Genomic DNA, 5,000 nt, shown 5'->3' with positions numbered 1-5,000 from the left:
TCAAAGAAAATACAATTATGGTCACTAACAGTAAGATTACTTACAACTCTCCAGTTTCTGATGTGCGGTGCTGCACTTTGAGATGCAAGCGTGACATCTATATTGGAAACAGCGCCCGCCCTTCCTGAAAAGGTAGGCGGAAAACCAGGTTGGTTTATAACATCTAATTGCATCTGCATTATGAGATTCTCCAACTCAACACCCCGCTCATCCTGTTCCACACTAAACCACAATGGGGACTTTGCATTAGCGTCCATACATACAATAACCGGCTTTCCTTGTAACATTCTTAAGATCCAATCCAACTGATTAAGAAATCCCATGATATGGTGTCTAAATTGACAATATATATTAACAAAAAATACTAAATGTGACATCAAGTTGAGTTCAACAACAATTACGTGATCATTACAGAATTGTGTTAACACAGTTGTTCTAATCAGCTTATTCAGAACTACAACAGCGCTCATAGGATTCTCACCGGAGAATACCACTTGCGCAGTTGCAGGAAATCCAGGAATCCGACCAGCACAGGAGGCAGGTTCTTGAATTACTAAAATGTCTAACATGTCATCTTCCGCAATCCTTCTTAACTCTTGCGTAACCAAATGGCTACGCATTGCGTTTATCTGTAATACCTTGAAACTCCCCATCACCCAGGGGGGTAAAAAACATGCAGGCGACTGGCGGGCCAAGGTTTCGAGAGATCTGCAACGTTTCTACCGTACATTTTAACCATGTCTCGGTATATTTTTTCGAGATCGAATTTACGGCCCCGCCTAGCAAATACCTGCTCCACCAGTTCCTTTAAATCATCAGATTGCGATGGAATATTAGCCACGTGCAAACTTATACAATCCACGTCCTCCAAGGCTGGATAAGTGATGTCTTGGCCATATCTATGTCCAGTCCGAACAAGCTGCCTCAGTGCAACAGTTAGCAATACCGGCTCCTCAAGCCTGGTTAACCGCAACTTATGTTCAAAATCATTATACACGTCTCCAGGACCAACTGCATTATACGAAGTGCTTGCACCATTCAACTTTGCACTATTTACAGTATTCACATTAGATCTACAGCTACTACCATCACCACCACCATCTTCAGTAGGGACTGTACTCGACTTTACACTATTTACACTATGTACATTTGATCTGCAACTACTACCACCACCACCACTACCACCACCACCGTCTTCATTAGGGACTGTACTCGCATCTTGATCTGTACACTGTGAGTCTTGCTTCACCGGCTCCTCCATCTTGGTTCTTGACAGTCGACTAGTTAGCCGACCTATCGCCGTCTCCAAGTCGACATCCGTCTGGATGGCGACGTCAACCATCGATCCTCCAGTGGCGCCCGGAACTTCTTCTGGGCTGTACAGTGTACCTGTGGACAGAGCCTTACTAATTAACTTACCCCGTTCCGCGTCCCTTTTAATTTTACTCGGAGATTTCTTTTTCGGCGCCTTAAGGGTCGCCATAATCAGTCCGCTGGATTATTCTGTCAAGGAACATGCGGTAGGTAGGGCAGTTTTTAGGTCCACCACACTTTCTTCCCCGCTTCTTACACGGTATACAGACCTGGGGTTTGTCCTTATTAGGACAGGCCTTCCTTTCATGCCCCACCTGCCCACAATGGGCACACAAGGCATGTTCTTCCTGACAGTACTTATTTGTATGATTCAAGTCTTGGCACTTGGTGCAACGCGGCACCGCCAAGTAATCTTTGATATTTAACGCGGAGTACCCGACATACAACCTGCCAATTCTTGTAAGAGGTTTCCACAGTTCTGGTGAAACTTCCACCACATGGTGAACTGTAAGTTTCTCCCTGGGTCCCACTTTAAACCTGAGTCTGAACTGGCTATCGAAATCCTCCCTTGTCATGGTCATGTCAAAGTTCTGCACGTATATGGAATCTAACAAACTGTCTGCACTCATATATGTCGGGACATCGTATAGGCACATCAAAGGCCTTCGCCTCCTAGGCGGTTCGCATTTGACCTTCTCAGTTAAATGAGGATTTGTCATAATGCGCTGACTGTCTTCTTGAGTTGCTGTTTCCACGATCAGTACATTTTTTGCAGTTCTGACGGTATTAATTTTAATCTTGTCTCGCTTGGGGTCTATGCACTTCTCAAATGCAGTCTTGACTGCTCGAATATCCTCCCCATCTTTTGGCTTGATAAACACCGTTGGAACAACCTTCTTAATATTTTCCTGTATTGTCTCTTTTGCCGTTGGCGCCTTGACCACAGGGGTACTCGCGACCGCGGCGTAAGATTTGGCAACTGGTGGCTGACTCCTAAGACGTTCATTTTCCTTTTGCAACTCTATCAGTCTCCCCTCTAACTGGGAATGAGCCATTGCCCACCTGGCAACACAATCCCGAATATTATTGATCGCCTGATTACTAATTTTGCCATTCTTTACACTGGAATCCAGTAACTTTAGGAATCGAGCATGACGCTCGGCTACTGATGAAACTTCATCGTAAATCGAATCGCCTTCAAACGCATGGTCACTCTCTACTTGTTCAGCCATATTGACGAAATGAAGAGAGTGAAAAGGAGGCCCGTCTCTTTCCCCGGACCGGCCTCTCTGGCATGGGGGGAGGCTAAATGCAGCTCGCTCACCGGTCACGCCCCTCGACCAAGAGCTCTCTACAACTGAGCTGCTAGGTTTAGCGCGCCGTGGGTACAGCGCACTAGTCCTCTTCAATGGCTGCATCATCGAAGTTTTCTCCCGCTCCCTTACCGGCGAATGCCACCCGCATTCCGGGAGAGCGGATTCACTCCCCGTCCTTCGCCCCCTACTAGGCCGAGTTCCCACCAAAAGGCTAAAGACCCGGTCCTACTCAGGTGCCGGGCCGGTCCCCCAGACGTTCGGGGGTCTGGACCCATCTAACCTAACCGGGGACATGTCACCACGCCCCGGCTTGGCGGATCATGCCCCGGAATTCCAGGGGCAGGGCGGGTGACCTTCGCCGACTTAGGCCAGGATCCCGCCGCGACAAATGCAGCCACCGGAACCGGTGTGCAAGTTGTTCAGCACACCGTCGCGCCCCTGCCCTTCGGTCGCCCGAAGGCTTAACAGCTGCACCTCGAGAAGGCGGGCAGGGACACTTGGGAAGGAGAGGCTAAGATGTTCGAGTCGCATCCTTCCCCTGCTGCCTATTACCAACCATGAGCCCACACAAATCGGGGCACATAGCATGAGACAGCCGCAGCTAGGGACAGCGGGAATCTCGTTAATCCATTCATGCGCGTCACTAATTAGATGACGAGGCATTTGGCTACCTTAAGAGAGTCATAGTTACTCCCGCCGTTTACCCGCGCTTGCTTGAATTTCTTCACGTTGACATTCAGAGCACTGGGCAGAAATCACATTGCGTCAACACCCGCTAGGGCCATCGCAATGCTTTGTTTTAATTAGACAGTCGGATTCCCCCAGTCCGTGCCAGTTCTGAGTTGATCGTTGAATGGCGGCCGAAGAGAATCCGCGCACCCGCGCGCCCCCGGAGGAGCACGCTAAGGCGGACGCGGCCTCGCAGCAAGGAAGATCCGTGGGAGGCCAAGGCACGGGACCGAGCTCGGATCCTGCACGCAGGTTGAAGCACCAGGGCGCGAACGCCGCGCAGGCGCGCGCATCCTGCACCGCCGGCCAGCACGAGGCCAACCAACGGCGAGAGCAGACCACGCCCGCGCTAAACGCCCGCACTTACCGGCACCCCTACGGCACTCACCTCGCCCAGGCCCGGCACGTTAGCGCTGACCCACTTCCCGACCAAGCCCGACACGCCCCGATCCTCAGAGCCAATCCTTATCCCGAAGTTACGGATCCAATTTGCCGACTTCCCTTACCTACATTATTCTATCGACTAGAGGCTCTTCACCTTGGAGACCTGCTGCGGATATGGGTACGAACCGGCGCGACACCTCCACGTGGCCCTCTCCCGGATTTTCAAGGTCCGAGGGGAAGATCGGGACACCGCCGCAACTGCGGTGCTCTTCGCGTTCCAAACCCTATCTCCCTGCTAGAGGATTCCAGGGAACTCGAACGCTCATGCAGAAAAGAAAACTCTTCCCCGATCTCCCGACGGCGTCTCCGGGTCCTTTTGGGTTACCCCGACGAGCATCTCTAAAAGAGGGGCCCGACTTGTATCGGTTCCGCTGCCGGGTTCCGGAATAGGAACCGGATTCCCTTTCGCCCAACGGGGGCCAGCACAAAGTGCATCATGCTATGACGGCCCCCATCAACATCGGATTTCTCCTAGGGCTTAGGATCGACTGACTCGTGTGCAACGGCTGTTCACACGAAACCCTTCTCCGCGTCAGCCCTCCAGGGCCTCGCTGGAGTATTTGCTACTACCACCAAGATCTGCACCGACGGCGGCTCCAGGCAGGCTCACGCCCAGACCCTTCTGCGCCCACCGCCGCGACCCTCCTACTCGTCAGGGCTTCGCGGCCGGCCGCAAGGACCGGCCATGACTGCCAGACTGACGGCCGAGTATAGGCACGACGCTTCAGCGCCATCCATTTTCAGGGCTAGTTGCTTCGGCAGGTGAGTTGTTACACACTCCTTAGCGGATTCCGACTTCCATGGCCACCGTCCTGCTGTCTTAAGCAACCAACGCCTTTCATGGTTTCCCATGAGCGTCGATTCGGGCGCCTTAACTCGGCGTTTGGTTCATCCCACAGCGCCAGTTCTGCTTACCAAAAGTGGCCCACTTGGCACTCCGATCCGAGTCGTTTGCTCGCGGCTTCAGCATATCAAGCAAGCCGGAGATCTCACCCATTTAAAGTTTGAGAATAGGTTGAGGTCGTTTCGGCCCCAAGGCCTCTAATCATTCGCTTTACCGGATGAGACTCGTACGAGCACCAGCTATCCTGAGGGAAACTTCGGAGGGAACCAGCTACTAGATGGTTCGATTAGTCTTTCGCCCCTATACCCAGCTCCGACGATCGATTTGCACGTCAGAATCGCTACGGACCTCCA

At 52.0% G+C, this 5,000-nt stretch overlaps 1 pseudogene; it reads right to left on the bottom strand.

The window, feature by feature from the left end:
* Window positions 1–5,000, bottom strand: part of LOC126435147 (large subunit ribosomal RNA) — a 10,502-nt pseudogene that overhangs the window by 4,317 nt on the left and 1,185 nt on the right.

This window comes from Schistocerca serialis, unplaced genomic scaffold (genome assembly GCF_023864345.2).
Source record: "Schistocerca serialis cubense isolate TAMUIC-IGC-003099 unplaced genomic scaffold, iqSchSeri2.2 HiC_scaffold_1196, whole genome shotgun sequence".
Taxonomy (NCBI): domain Eukaryota; kingdom Metazoa; phylum Arthropoda; class Insecta; order Orthoptera; family Acrididae; genus Schistocerca; species Schistocerca serialis.
This window is presented reverse-complemented; position numbering and strand designations above follow the sequence as displayed.